This window comes from Arachis hypogaea, chromosome 13 (genome assembly GCF_003086295.3).
Source record: "Arachis hypogaea cultivar Tifrunner chromosome 13, arahy.Tifrunner.gnm2.J5K5, whole genome shotgun sequence".
Classification (NCBI taxonomy): domain Eukaryota; kingdom Viridiplantae; phylum Streptophyta; class Magnoliopsida; order Fabales; family Fabaceae; genus Arachis; species Arachis hypogaea.
This window is the reverse complement of record NC_092048.1, coordinates 93884458-93901003: the sequence shown is the minus strand read 5'-3', so window position 1 is coordinate 93901003 and position 16546 is coordinate 93884458.

The following is a 16546-nucleotide window of genomic DNA, read 5'->3' as shown; positions in this document are numbered from 1 at the left end:
AATTTCTCTGCTATGTAAAGATGCTGGGGTGAGGATGGGAGTAGATGAATTCATCCTAATCGAACACCCAATCACCAAGAAGTCAATGGAAGGACAAGTGCAAGACAACTCCATCAAAAGGAGGGCGCAAGAGTTCCTCTCAGAAATTCCTGAAATTGACTACTGGACCCGCCTAGAAGCATCTGTTACCAAGCTGCAAGAAGTTATGGAACAACTTAAGGAAGAACAGTAGAATCAAAACTGCATGCTCTGCAAGCTACTGAAGGAACAGGAGAAGCAGGGGCGTGAGCTACAGGAGCTGAAGCGCCAGAAGCTCTCCCTTGAAGGACCAAGCACCCCACAGATTGAGGGAGCATCCACTTCTCAAAATCAAGGTTGTTGAGTCTTAACTCTGTGATAACCTTTATTATTAAGAGTCTATTGTAAGAGTCATTCATTTTTCTGCTTTTAATTTTCTGTCTTCTATTATTATGGGTCTGCTCTTATATTTATTTTTAAGTCTTATTTTTAGTCCATAATCAATAAAATTTAAAGTTTATGTCTTAAAGCTATGAATGTCCCATGAATCCATCACCTTTCTTAAAAAAATTGTTCTTAATTGAAAAAGACAAAGAAGTACATGAATTTCGAATTTTAAAACAGTTTAATTATTTTGATGTGGTGGTAATACTCTTGTTTTCTGAATGAATGCTTGAACAGTGCATATTTTTGAATTTGTTGTTTATGAATGTTAAAATTGTTGGCTCTTGAAAGAATGATGAAAAAGGAGAAATGTTATTTGATGATCTGAAAAATCATAAATTGATTCTTGAAGCAAGAAAAAGCAGTGAATAGAAAGCTTGCAGAAAAAATACGAAAAAAAGAAAGAAAAAGAAAAAAAAAGAGAGCAAGCAGAAAAAACCAATAGCCCTTTAAACCAAAAGGCAAGGGTAATAAAAAGGATCCAAGGCTTTGAGCATCAGTGGATAGGAGGGCCCACAGGAATAAAATCCTGGCCTTAGCGGCTAAACCAAGCTGTCCCTAACCATGTGCTTGTGGCGTGAAGGTGTCAAGAGAAAACTTGAGACTGAGTGGTTAAAGTCGTGGTCCAAAGCAAAAAGAGTGTGCTTAAGAGCTCTGGACACCTCTAATTGGGGACTCTAGCAAAGCTGAGTCACAATCTGAAAAGGTTCACCCAGTTATGTGTTTGTGGCATTTATGTATCCGGTGGTAATACTGGAAAACAAAATGCTTAGGGTCACGGCCAAGACTCATAAAGTAGCTGTGTTCAAGAATCAACATACTTAACTAGGAGAATCAATAACACTATCTGGATTCTGAGTTCCTATAGAAGCCAATCATTCTGAACTTCAAAGGATAAAGTGAGATGCCAAAACTATTCAGAGGCAAAAAGCTAAAAGCCCCGCTCATCTAATTAATACTGATCTTCATAGATGTTTTTGGAATTTATTGTATATTCTCTTCTTTTTATCCTATTTGATTTTTAGTTTCTTGGGGACAAGAAACAATTTAAGTTTGGTGGTGTGATGAGCGGATAATTTATACGCTTTTTGGCATTGTTTTTAGTATGTTTTTAGTATATTTTAGTTAGTTTTTATTATGTTTTTATTAGTTTTTAAATAAAAAACACTTTTTCTGGACTTTACTATGAGTTTGTGTGTTTTTCTGTGATTTCAGGTATTTTCTGGCTGAAATTGAGGGACCTGAGCAAAAATCTGATTCAGAGGCTGAAAAAGGACTGCAGATGCTGTTGGATTCTGACCTCCCTGCACTCGAAGTAGATTTTCTGGAGCTACAGAAGCCCAATTGGCGCGTTCTCAATTTCTTTGGAAAGTAGACATCCTGGGCTTTCCATCAATATATAATAGTTCATACTTTTCTCGAGATTTGATGGCCCAAACAGGCGTTCCAAGTCAGCTCAAGAATTTTGGCGTTTAACTCCAGAACAGGCACAAAAGCTGGAGTTAAACGCCCAAACTGGCACAAAAGCTGGCGTTTAACTCCAAGAAAAGTCTCTACATATGAAAGCTTCAATGCTCAGCCCAAGCACACACCAAGTGGGCCCCGAAAGTGGATTTTTACACTAAACACCCTAGCTTACTCATTTTCTGTAACCCTAGGTCACCAGTTTACTATAAAAACTACTTTTAGTGATTCATCTTGTACCTCATGACATTCTACACATTTCATATTGTATCTTCTATAGCATGAGTCTCTAAACCCCATTGTTGGGGGGTGAGGAGCTCTACTGTTCTTCATGAATTAATGCAATTACTACTGTTTTCCATTCTATCTCGCTTGCTTCTATTCTAAGATATTCATTCGCACTTCAACCTGATAAATGTGATGATCCGTGACACTTATCATCATTCTCACCTATAAACGCGTGCCTGACAACCACCTCCGTTCTACCTTAGATTGAATGCATATCTCTTAGCCTCATGATTCAGATCAGAATCTTCGTGGTATAAACTAGAATTATTGGTGGCCATTCCTGAGATCCGGAACGTCTAAACCTTGTCTATGGTATTCTGAGTAGGATCTAGGAAGGGATGACTGTGACGAGCTTCAAACTCACGAGTGTTGGGCATAGTGACCGACGCAAAAGGATCAATGGATCCTATTCCGACATGATCGAGAACCGACAGATGATTAGCCGTGCGGGAAGTAGCCATTGACAACGGTGATGTCCAACTTAAAGCTTGCCATGGAAGGAGCCTTGCATGCATGAAGAAGAAGATAGTAGGAAAGCAGAGATTCAGAAGACAAAGCATCTCCAAAGCCTCAACCTGTTCTTCATTACTGCATAACAAGTATTTATTTCATGTTCTTTTACTTTTTACAATTAAATCTGAGAATTGTTAATATCCTAACTAAGAGTTACAAGATAACCATAGCTTGCTTCAAGCCGACAATCTCCATGGGATCGACCCTTACTCACGTAAGGTATTACTTGGACGACCCAGTGCACTTGCTGGTTAGTTGTGCGAAGTTGCAAAAGTGTGATTGTAATTTCGTGCACCAAGAAGCAATACCCATCTTATGAGTCTAGGTTTTGAATCCTGCTTTGTGAGCAGATATTTTAGAGCATCATGATCAGTGTACACAATCACTTTCGATCCCACTAAATAAGATCTGAACTTGTCAATGGCATAAACCACTGCAAGCAACTCCTTTCCTATGGTTGTGTAATTCTTCTGTGCGTCATTCAAAACACGCTAGCATGTAAATGATGTGCAGAAGCTTGTTATACCTCTGTCCTAATACTGCACCAATGGCATGGTCACTGGCATCACACATTAGTTCGAATGGTAATGTTCAGTCTGGTGCAGAAATGACTGGTGCTGTGACCAGCTTAGCTTTCAGAGTCTCAAATGCCTGCAAACACTCTGTGTCAAAGACAAATGGTATGTCAGCAGCTAGCAGATTGCTCAGAGATTTTGCAATTTTTAAAAAATCCTTTATAAACCTCCTATAGAATCCTGCATGCCCTAGAAAGCTTCTGATTGCCTTAACATTGGCAGGTAGTGGTAATTTTTCAATTACCTCTTCCTTAGCTTGATCCACCTCTATTCCCTTGCTTGAAATTTTTGTGTCCAAGGACAATTCTTTCAGTCACCATAAAGTGACGTTTCTCCCAGTTTAAAACTAGGTTAGTCTCTTGGCACCTTTTTAGAACAAGTGCTAGATGGTCAAGACAGGAGCTGAATGAGTCTCCAAATACTGAGAAGTCATCCATGAAGACTTCCAGAAATTTCTCTACCATATCAGAGAAGATAGAGAGCATGCACCTCTGAAAGGTTGCAGGTGCATTGCACAGACCAAATGGCATCTTTCTGTAGGCAAACACTCCAGATGGACATGTGAATGTTGTTTTCTCTTGGTCCTGAGGATCTACTGCAATATGGTTGTAACCTGAATAGCCATCCAAAAAGCAGTAGTATTCATGGCCTGCTAGTCTCTCTAGTATCTGGTCTATGAATGGTAAAGGAAAATGATCCTTCCTGGTGGCTGTATTGAGCCTTCTGTAGTCAATACACATACGCTACCCTGTAACTGTTCTTGTAGGAACCAGTTTATTCTTTTCATTATGAACCACTGTCATTCCTCCCTTCTTGGGGACAACATGGACAGGGCTCACCCAGGGGCTATCAGAAATAAGATAAATAATCCCAGCCTCTAGTAACTTAGTGACCTCTTTTTGCACCACCTCCTTCATGGCAGGATTTAGCCACCTCTGTGGTTGAACCACTGGCTTAGCATCATCCTCCAATAGGATCTTGTGCATGCATCTGGCTGGACTAATGCCCTTAAGATCACTTATGGACCACCCAAGAGCTGTCTTGTGTGTCCTTAGCACCTGAATTAGTGCGTTCTCTTCCTGTGGCTCTAAATCAGAGCTTATGATCACGGGAAAAGTGTCATTTTCTCCTAGAAATGCATATTTAAGGGATGGTGGTAGTGGTTTGAGCTCGGGTTTAGAAGGCTTCTCCTCTTCCTTAGGAGTCTTTAGAGGTTCTTCTGTTTTCTCTGGTTCTTCCATATCAGGCTGAACATCTTTAAAAATGTCCTCTAGCTCTGATTCGAGACTCTCAGTCATATTGACCTCTTCCACCAGGGAGTCAATAATATCAACGCTCAGGCAGTCTTTTGATGTGTCTGGATGCTGCATAGCTTTGACAACATTCAACTTAAACTCATCCTCATTGACTCTAAGGGTTATCTCCCCTTTTTGGACGTCAATGAGGGTTCGTCCAGTTGCTAAGAAAGGTCTTCCTAGAATCCAGCACTACAAAGTCAGTAAGGAAGGAAAATGGCCCAACCTTAACAATCATGTCCTCAATTACGCCTGATGGGATTTTAATGGAGCTATCAGCAAGTTGGAGGCATATCCGGGTTGGTTTAACTTCATCAGTCAAACCAAGATTTTTGATAGTGAATGCAGGTATTAGGTTCATACTTTCCCTAAGATCACATAGAGCTGTCTTGGTACAATCATCCTCTAATGCGCATGGTATCATAAAGCTTCCGGGATCTTTAAGCTTCTCTGGTAAGCTTTTCAGAATGACTGCACGGTATTCTTCAGTGAGGAAAACTTTTTTAGTTTCCCTCCAATCCTTCTTATGACTTAAGATATCTCTCATGAACTTAGCATAGGAGGGTATTTGCTCAAGTGCCTCTGTAGACAGAATCTTTATTTCAAGAGTCCTAAGATAGTCTGCAAAGCGGGCAAATTGTTTATCCTGTTTCACTTGGCGGAGTTTCTGAGGATAAGGCATCTTGGCTTTGTATTCTTCAACCTTAGTTGCTGCAGGTTTATTTTCTACAGAAGTGGTTGGAGAAGCCTGCTTAAGGAGGTTGTTATCAGCACTTGCAGGTGTCTGATCCTTTATTGGCATTTGAACGCCAGAATTGGGTGCTTTTTGGGCGTTTAACGCCAGGTTGCCACCCTTTTCTAGCATTTGAACGCCAGACTTGGCTATCCACTGGGCGTACAATGCCAATTTCTTACCCTTTTCTGGTGTTTGAATGCCAGAATCCTTCCTCTCTGGGCTTTTACTGTCCTCAGAGGGATTTTAGGCAGTGGTTTGGTCATCCTCTGTCAGCTGTTCCTTTCTTGGCTTTCTGCTGCCTTGAGTTGAGACATTCAATATCTTCACACTCCTTAAATGAATAGCTTGGCACTCTTTTGTTATTTGTTTAGATAACTACTGTCTTGTCTGATTCAATTGTGCTTCCATATTCTTGTTAGCCTTTTCAGTTTCTTGTAGCATCTCTTTAAATTCTGCTAACTGTTTTGTTATAAAAAGCAATTGCTGATTGAGTTCAACAACTTGTTCTGGAGGACTAAGTTCAGTGGATACTACTTTAGCCTCTTCTTTCATGGAGGACTCACTACTTAAGTACAAGTGCTGATTTCTAGCAACTATATCAATGAGCTCTTGAGCCTCTTCAATTGTCTTCCTCATGTGTATAGATCCACCAGCTGAGTGGTCTAGAGACTTCTGGGCCTTTTCTGTAAGCCCATAGTAAAAGATGTCTAACTGCACCCATTCTGAAAACATTTCAAAGGAGCATTTCCTTAGCATCCCTCTATACCTCTCCCAGGCATTATAAAGAGATTCATTATCCTCTTGTTTAAAGCCTTGGATGTCCAGCCTTAGCTGTGTCATCCTTTTTGGAGGGAAATATTGATTCAGGAATTTGTCTGATAATTGTTTCCATGTTCTTATGCTTGCTGTGGGTTGGTTATTTAACCACCTCTTAGCTTGATCTTTTACAGCAAATGAAAATAGTAATAATCTGTAGACATCCTGATCCACTTCCTTATCACGTACTGTGTCAGTAATTTGTAAGAACTATGCCAGAAACTCAGTAGGTTCTTCCTAAGAAAGACCGAAATACTGACAATTTTGCTGCACCATGATAATGAGCTGAGGGTTTAGCTCAAAATGGCCGGCTCTGATGGGGGTATACAGATACTACTCCCATAGGAAGCATTAGTGGGGTTAGCATAGGATCCCAGAGTCCTTCTGGACTGTTCAATTCCACTTAGGTCCATGATGGAGAAAGGGAGATGGTGTGGATTGTAAAATAGAAATAAAGTAAAGGAAAATCAAAATATTTTTATTTTTATTTTATTTAATTAAGGATGACCGAATTCAAAAGAAAAGAAAATAAAATAAAATAATTGGGACTAGAAAATAAGTTTTCGAAAACTAAAAGAAAATAAAATAAAATAGATTAAAATAATAATAAAAAAATTCGAATACTAAAATGGCTAATTAATTAAAAAATGTGAAAAATTTTGGATATAATTTTCAAAAATTGGAGAGAGAGAAAGTGGTTAGGGAGTTTTGAAAAAGATATGTCTTAAAATTAAAGATACTTGTAAAAAAAATAATTAAATAAAAGAGAATATTTGAAAAAAAAGATACGATTTTTTTTAAAGAGATTTGAATTTTGAAATTTTAAAACTAAGATAAGATAGAATAAAAAATTTAAAATAAAAATCTGAATTTTTAAAAGTAAAAAACGAAAATTCAATTAAAATAAAGGGAAAAGATATTTTGAATTTAATGAGGAAAGAGAAAAACAATAAAAAGACACCAAACTTAGAATTTTTAGATCAAAACAAAGAAAACAAACAAGAAAACTTTGAATGTCAAGATGAACACCAAGAACACTTTGAAGATCAAGATGAACACCAAGAACAAATTTTGAAAATTTTTAAGGAAATAAGGACACAAAGGACACCAAACTTAAAAATTTTTATATTTTGAACACTAATAATTCGAAAATGCACAAGAAAAACAAGGAAAGGCACAAAACAAGAAAGACTAAAGATCAAACAAGGAAAACAAACAAGAACAACTTGAAAATCAAAAAAGAACTAAGAACATATAATTCGAAAAATTGAAAGAAAAATAAAAATATGTAATTGACACCAAACTTAAAACATGAAACTAAACTCAATTATTAGTTTATTGGTCTTTAATTATTTATTAAAAATTTTCGAAAACAATCTAGAAAAAGGAAATAAGGATTTAAAAAATTTTAACAAAAACAATAATAAAAGACTCAAATTTAGTGACTCTAAACCAAAAAGATAAACTTTCCCTAATCTAAGAAAAAAAATTAACCGTCAGTTGTCCAAACTCGAACAATCTCCGGCAACGGCGCCAAAAACTTGGTGCACGAAATTGTGATTACACCTTTCACAACTCCGCACAACTAACCAGCAAGTGCACTGGGTCGTCCAAGTAATACCTTACGTGAGTAAAGGTCGATCCCACGGAGATTGTCGGCTTGAAGCAAGCTATGGTTATTTTGTAAATCTTAGTTAGGAGATTAATGATAAGAGTGATTTTATTTATGAAAAATAAATAACATGAACTGAATGGTACTTGTGATTTAGTGATGAGAAACAGGTTGAGGTTCCGGAGATGCTCTGTCATCTGAATCTCTGCTTTCCTATTGTCTTCTTCTCCAAACATGCATGGCTTCCTTTCATGGCAGGCTGTATGATCCTCTCGGACGAAAAATACCGGGCGCTGTCACCGCACGGCTAATCATCTGTCGGTTCTCGCTAGCGTCGGAATAGGACCATTATCCTTTTGCACACTGTCACTGCGCCCAACATTCGCAAGTTTGAAGCTCGTCACAGTCATCTCTTTCAGATCATACTCAGAATACCACAGACAAGGTTTAGACTTTCCGGATCTCAGGAATGCTGTCAATTGGTTCTAGCCTCTACCACGACGGTTCAAACCTCTGGACTCGGTCCGTGGATCAGAAACCCAAGAGATATGCACTCAAGCTGTCGCCCAATGACTACGTTAAGCTCAGATAGAATGGAGTGGTTGTCAGGCACGTGTTCATAGGGTTGAGGATAATGATGAGTGTCACAGATCATCATATTCTCCATATTGAAATACGAGTGAATATCTTAGAATAGAATCAAGCATGATTGAATAGAAAACAGTAGTAATTGCATTAATCCATTGAAACACAGCAGAGCTCCTCACCCCCACCTATGGGGTTTAGAGACTCATGTCGTCAAAAATACAATATGAAGTGTAAAAATGTCATGAGTTAAAAAATGAATCTCTAAAAGTAGTTTTTATACTAGACTAGTAACTTAGGTTTACAGAAAATGAGTAACTAAGTGCAGATAGTGCAGAAATCAACTTTCGGGATCCACTTGGTGCATGCCTGGGCTAAGCTTTCAAGCTTTCACGTTCATATGCTCAAAGCTAGCGTTAAACACCACCCTGAGTGCCAGAATGGGCGTTTACCGCCGAAAAACGTGCCAGTTCTGGCGTTTTACGCCAGAAAGTTTTAGGCTGACTTTGGACACCAGTTTGGGCCATCAAATATCGGACAAAGTATAGACTATTATATATTTCTGAAAAGCCCAGGATGTCTACTTTCCAACGCAATAAAGAGCGCGCCAATTGGGCCTCTATTGCTCCAGAAAATCCATTTCGAGTGTAGGGAGGTCAGAATCCAACAACATCTGCACTCCTTTTTCAGCCTCTGAATCAGATTTTTGCTCAGGTCCCTCAATTTTAGCCAGAAAATAACTGAAATCACAGAAAAACACACAAACTCATAGTAAAGTCCAGAAATGTGATTTTTGAATAAAAACTAATAAAAATATAATAAAAAGTAACTAAAACATACTAAAAACTGTGTAAAAACAATGCCAAAAAGGGTATAAATTATCCGCTCATCACGCACGCGTGAGCCATGCGAGCGCGTCACTTCTCGCTAGTTTTCTCCTTTATTTCTAGTACTCTTTCCATTTACGCAAGCTTCCTCTCCATCCTCTAAGCCATTCCTTCCCTATAAAGCCTGAAAACACTTAACGCACAGATCACGGCATCGAATGGTAAAAAGGGGAATTAAAATACACAATTTAAAGGCTTAGGAAGCAAGTTTTCAATTATAGCACAAAATTGGGAAGGAATTGTAAAATCATGCAAATAATATGAATAAGTGTGCAAAGGCTTGATAAAAGCCACTCAAATCAGCACAAGATAAACCATAAAATAGTGGTTTATCACGCACCATGGTGAAGGAGCGACTCCTTGATTTTAGCCCAGAAAATAGAGGTTGGATGCGCACGGCAGGTCCTACCAACTGAGTAGGCTTGACCTTAAGCCTATAACTAGAGGATGGTTGGAGTTTATCCAACATTCTATAATCCCTACAAGTAACCACTCTGAGTTACTATTGACCGAGCAATAATGATTCATTGCATTATGCTTGGCAACGAGGTGGAGGTACATGAGGTGATACCTCGAGAATTGTACAAGGTGGCAAAAAAGCCCTCCACCCAAGCAAGGCTAGCATTCCCACATCTCATCTGCCACCTATGTAATTCAGCTGGAATTGTCATAGAAGAAGACACCCCTATTAAGGAGGATAAGCCCATCACGAAAAGAAGGATGGAGCATGTGAGAGAGCCGGTACATGAACCACAGCAAGAGCCTGTGCAGTTGCCTCCACCAGAGATCCCTGAGATGCCTCAAAGGATGTACTTTCCTCCCCGTGACTATTGGGATCAGTTTAATACCTCAATAGGAGAGCTGAGCTCAAACGTGGAGCAGCTGAGGATGGAGCACACTGAGCACGCCACTACCCTCCATGAAATGAGAGAAGATCAGAGAAGGATGATGGAGGAGCAACTGAAGCAAGGGCATGAGATAGAGGAGCTCAAACGCTCCATTGGACTCTCAAGAGGGAGCAGCAGCTGCCATCACTAAGGTTGTTGAGTCCCATTATATCTCTCTGTTTTATTTCTATTTTCACTGTACATTTTTTGTCTATTTTCTTTTCGAAGTCATGATCACAAGTAGTCTCTTTCTAGTTTTATTTTGTTATAAAATATCCATTGCATCACCACCATGCTTAAAAGAAATATTTAATTGAAAAAGAAACAGTGAGATACATAAATTTTAAGTTTATCATGAATTATACCAATTGTTTTGATGTGGTGGCCTTGCATTTATTTCTGAATGTATGACTTAATAGTGCATAATTGATATTGAAATTGAGAATATTAGCTCTTGAAGGAACAGAGGATTTAGAGAAGTATTATTGACTTTCTGAAAAATAAAAAAATATTGATTCTTGAAGCAAGAAAAAACAGCAGAAAAAGAAAAATAAGAAAAATAAAAAGAAAAATAAAAAGAAAAAGAAAAGAATGCTCATAAAAGAAAAATCAAATGAGCAAGGATCCAAGGCTTTGAGCATCAATGGTTAGGAGGGTTAAAAATCAACCTAAAAATCTCAAATGAGTTGCTATCCCTAACTAAATGCTTGTGGTGTGAAGGTGTCAAGTGAAAAGCTTGAGACTGAGCAGTTAAAGTCGAGATCCAAAGCAAAAGAGTACGCTTAAGAACTCTGGGCACCACTGACTGGGAATTTAAGCAAAGCTAAATTCGAATCCAAAGGTTCCCCCATTTAAGTGCCTGTGGCGTTGATAAACCACTATTTTATGGTTTATCTTGTGCTCAATTGAGTGGATTTCATCAACTCTTTACACACTTATTCATAATATTTGCATGGTTTTATATTTCCTTCCTGATTTTGTGCTATGATTGAAAACATGCTTCTTTGATCTTATATTTACTTATTATTAATCCTCTCCTATTACCATTAGATGCCTTGATATGTGTGTTAAGTGTTTTCAGAGATTACAGGGTAGGAATGGTTCAGAGGATGGAAAGGAAGCATGCAAAAGTGGAAGGAATACAATAAGTTGGAGAAATTGCTAAGCTGTATAGCCTGACCTCTTCGCACTCAAACGGCTATAACTTTAGCTACAGAGGTCCAAATGATGCGGTTCTAGTTGCATTGGAAAGTTAACGTTCGGGGCTTCGATTTGATATATAATATACCATAGTTTCCCTGACGCTAGGTGACGCGAACGCGTGATTTACGCGAACAGGTCGCATCTGCGAACTTCAATCTGCGCTGCCGCGTGGACGACGCCTCCGCGTCACTTGTCCGCGACCTGAACGTACCAGAATACACAGGGGGCGATTTTTGGGCTGTTTTTGGCCCAGCTTTCGGCCCAGAAAACACATATTAGAGGCTATAAAGTGAGGGAATGCATCCATTCAGAGGGAGCTCGCCGATTTTCACTTTCCATGATTTAGATTTAGTTTGAGAGAGGTTCTCTCCTCTCTCTCTCTTAGGATTAGGATTTAGGACTTCTCTTAGTTTTTAAGAGTAACTCTCGATCCAGGTTTAGTATTTACTTTAATTTATGTTTCTATGCTACTTTTACTTTAATGCTTTTATTCGTATCTATAAATGTTGCCAATTTGGCTTATGAACCCTTTCCATGTTATGATTTGAATTAATGATTATTTGAGGTATTTCAGTTATTGATTGCTTTCTCTTTAATTTGTGTTACCATTGCTTTCCATCTAAGGACATTTTTATTCCGGCAATTTTAATTTTTCCCCTTTTGGTCTTGGTTAAGAAATCAGTAACTCAACATTATCAAATTCAACATAACTGATAATCGCTATCTTGCTAATTGAACTGAACTTCAATAATCCCAACTTTTTCTTAGGAATTAAATAGGATTCGAAGGTCAAACTAATTAGTCCCTTGACTTTCCTTTGCTTTAGTAAAGGTTAACTAAGTGGAATTTAGATTCAACTTTCATTATTGTTGAGAGAGATAATTAAGTTGGACTTCCAATTTCTCTTACCTTGCCAAAAGTTTGCTTTACAGTTTTATTTATTTTAATTGCCATTTACTTTACTTGTCATTTAAATCACTAGCTTCTCACCTTCTAAACCCCGATTACAACATTTATAGCTAATAATAAGAACATACTTCCTTGCAGTTCCTTGAGAAGACGACCCGAGGTTTGAATACTCGGTTATCAATTTCAAAGGGGTTTGTTACTTGTGACAACCAAAACATTTGCACGAAAGGGATTTTTATTGGTTTAGAGACTATATCTACAACGCGACTGTTTTTATGACATTCTTTACTGGCAAAAATCCTATTCGTCAAAATGGTGCCGTTGCCGGGGAACTGCTAACGTGTGCCTTATTATTGGTTATTGTAAATATTTTTCTTTTGCTTGTTTATTCATTTTTATTTTTTCTTTTTAATTTTATCTGCTACCATGAACTCTCACCCCTCTCGCTTTGAGTTTGGTTCTAACTTTGTTGAAGGAAATAGAAGTTACAGCAGGAATATGCATCAAGGTCAGACCAATCAAGGATGGATGGAGCCAAGAGGATTTAATCAACCCTTTAGGCAACAACACCCTCCAAGATATCATGGACAACAACCATTCCACAATGCATACCCAGCTGGGAGATATGGTGGACAACCTTGTAACTACCAACAAGCCCCACCCCGTGCCTATAGACCATCCTCTCAACATAACCTCGAACCACCACACTCACAAGTTTCTTTTCACCATTCGCCACCATATGATCCTTTTTCCACCCCAATTCCAATCCACTCACTCCCAAGCACCACCACTTCCCCGTGTTTCATATCCAAATCCAGCACCCCGAGAATCAGAGGTTCGCCTCAAGGGAACAGTGAATAAACTTCAAACAACCATTCGACAACTGGAGCAAGCAGTAATTCAATGGGTTTCTAGATGCTCAAATATGCAAGGATCAACCACAGCTCCATGTGGACAGACTAATGAAGAGCGTAGCATGAAGAAGATATTAGAAACTCCAATGGACAAGACAGAACATGAATTCGTACTAGAACAAGTAGAAGAAGCTATCATCGTTCAAGAAGAAGAGTTGGTTAAAGATCTAGGAGATGCTGAACCTCCATGGGAATGCAGAGCTGAAGAGAACTCCGTCAAGGACGTTACAGTTGATGCTAAGGAGGATAGTGCACAACCCCCAAGGCAAGTCGTTTATGAAGAATCAGACGAAATAATCTAAGAAGCAAATTCCCTTGATAGTGATAGTCACAAGTCTAGCTCTCTTAGTAATGAACTTGCATCCGCAAGTAAATTCTCTGAGATCGAAGAATCTTTCCCAGATGAATACGAAGATGATGCAGAGGTAGATTTCTCTCAACCTCCAATCTATGACTCGAGTGATAAGGAAAACATAGAAGACTTTGACCAGGGTGATACTACATTTGAAGAATCTTGCAAGAAAATGGAGAAATTCACAGAAGAACCCAAGGGAGAAGAACTTACAGAACCACCAGAAACACCTACCCAAGGCCATTGCCACCCAATACAAGCTTCAAGTGGGTACAATCCTTAACCTATAACTTTACTTATTCACTTGAATATGGTTTGCTTGAAACAGATGGCCAGCTTAGAGCTCTCTGCGGCTTTAAGAGTAAGAGGGAAATGGCTCGTACTCAGAGCTGGTGCACAAGGTTCAATAAGGTTTCACGCTTCACCTCGAAGTACACGGATTGGTATCATGCTCAATTGCATGGATCACGGAGAACGTTTGGTCACCATGGTGAGATTCTACTTTTTAAACCGCCCGGATGGAAACATGTAAATCAAGACGGAGGCGGATTTAAAAACAAAGCTTGGGATCATGGATTCTGTTATGACATTCGTCATCCCGGGAGCCTGAAAATCTGCTTGAAGCTGATTAAAAGCTTCACATGCCTAGTTTGGGACCCCAGAGGCTATTGGCATTCCAAGCATTGGTGGAGATTTCTGGATGAATTTAAACACAAGCCACCATAACAAGAAGCTCATCTAATGTCCAACTTAAGGACTTTAACTAAAAGTGCTAGGTGGGAGACAACCCACCATGGTATGATCGTTCCTTTTGCAATTTTAATTTTATTTAGTTTTGTTTGTTTTTAAATTTTATTTTTATTTTATTAAACCTGGAATCATGCATAGCATTCACATTAAGCATTGCATTCTGCATTCTACATAAAAAAAAATTATGCGACGCGACCGCCTCATTGACGCGTCCGCGTCGCAGATGTGGGAGAGAATAATGAAATAAATAGAGAGTCACGCGAGAGCGTGGCTGGAGGCGTGCCAATGGCACAAATCATCCCACGCGACCGCGTCGCCGACGCGACCGCGTCATGTGGGAATAATGGCCTCCCACGCGACCGCGTGCCCCACGCGGCCGCGTGACCAGGATTTCGGCGTAATAATCGTGCACAGTCGAAAGTTGTGCTAGAGTGGTGCTGGACTGGCGCTGGACTCGCAGTCCATCTCACGTGACCGCGTGCCCCACGCGGCCGCGTCACATCCTATTAAGTGGCCACTCGCGTGATCGCATGCCCCATGCGATCGCGTCACCCAAAATTTGGCACTAATATGATTTTGAACAGAGAGTTGTGCGAGCACGAGGCTGCCCTCGCGCTAGCAGCATAAAACATGTCACGCGACCGCGTGACCGACGCTACCGCGTCGATTAACTTAAAGCGCAAGTCACGCGACCGCGTGCCCCACGCGTCCGCGTCGCTTGCGCCGCACAGCTTATCCTAATTTGCCAAATATCTTATCTTTTCTCCCCCAATCCTAATTTTTCCTCCCTCCTTTCTTACTTACCTCTTCTTCCCTTCTTTCCCTTCTCATTCTTCTTATCTTTTATTTTATTTTACTTATTTTATTTGCATATTTCATTCATTGCATTTTAATTTTGTGCATATTTTTTCTTTTCTTTTCTACATTTATTATTTTTCCTTTGGTGTTGATTTTCTTTTTTAACTGTTGCAACTTTTCTGGTATTATTTGGTGCTTAGTGACCTGTTTACACTGTTGGGTAATATTATTTAAATCAATGCTATTCTTTTATGATATTTGTATTCCTTTTTGTATTGACATGAGCTTATACTGTCTTTCATTACCCACACTCTCCTCCCCTATGTTTCAAATCTTGCACCACTGGTATGCCATGGCTTCTATTATTTTCTCACATACATGTTGAAGCTTCCATGTAAATGAGACCCTTATCATTTGGTATTAACCCACCCATACTTCATTTATTTTCTTATCTTTATTACTGGGTTACCTTTCTTCCCTTTTTCTTTCAGGATGGCCACCCGGAAGGGAACTGGAAGACGTTTACATGGGAAGATAAGACAAGTCTATCTGCACAATCTTTGGAGAAAAGCATCAGTTGTAGCAGCCCGTCCACCGCACATCTCAGCATGCACCGAGGACGGTGCAATCTTTAAGTGTGGGGAGGTCGATACCGATCTCCATGGGTTAGCTATTTTCCTCCTTTCAACACCATTGTCTTATTTTCTTTGTTAATTCATTGTTACATTTACATATTTGACTTACTACTTGGTTGAAGTAATATTTTCTTTTTCAATAAATTTTTATAGTATTTCACTAATTTAAATTTAAAAAAAATTCTGTTAAAACTTGTTTGAAGTTGTATTTGGAACATGGTTTTTGAGCTAAAGAACACACAACCTGTGAGATTTTGAGCTTATTTACATGGTTACATTATTTAACCATAAATTTTTATTCTTGTGTGTTTTCTTCACTATGATTACAATCTTTGCTTTGTTCCATTCTATATGTCCAATATTTAGTGTATTTACATGCTTGCATATTATTGAGGCCATTATTTGTTATTAACTCACTTATCCCAAATAAGCCTACCTTTTACATCACCTTTGTTAGCCCCTTGAACTTAATCCCCTCTTGTTCTATAACCACATTACTAGCCTTAAGCAGAAAAACAAATTAAAAATCCCAAGTGAATCTTTGGTTAGCTTAAGATAGAAATTGTACATCAACTAAGTGTGGGAAAACTGTGGGAACATGGGTTAATAAGGGAATGTATCATGTTTCTAATTTATTTGAATATTGGGAATTTGGAAAACCTGCTCATGAAAAACCAAAATAGAAAAATAATGGAAAATCCATGTGTATTGATAAGTTATGTTTGCTTATATGATTCAAAAAAAATTCAATAAATAAATAAGGGGACAAAATTACCCCAATGCTAAGTTAATAAAAGATCAATGCACATGTGATAAAAGTAAAGAAATATAAAAAATTTGGTACATGAGTATGGGAATCATACAA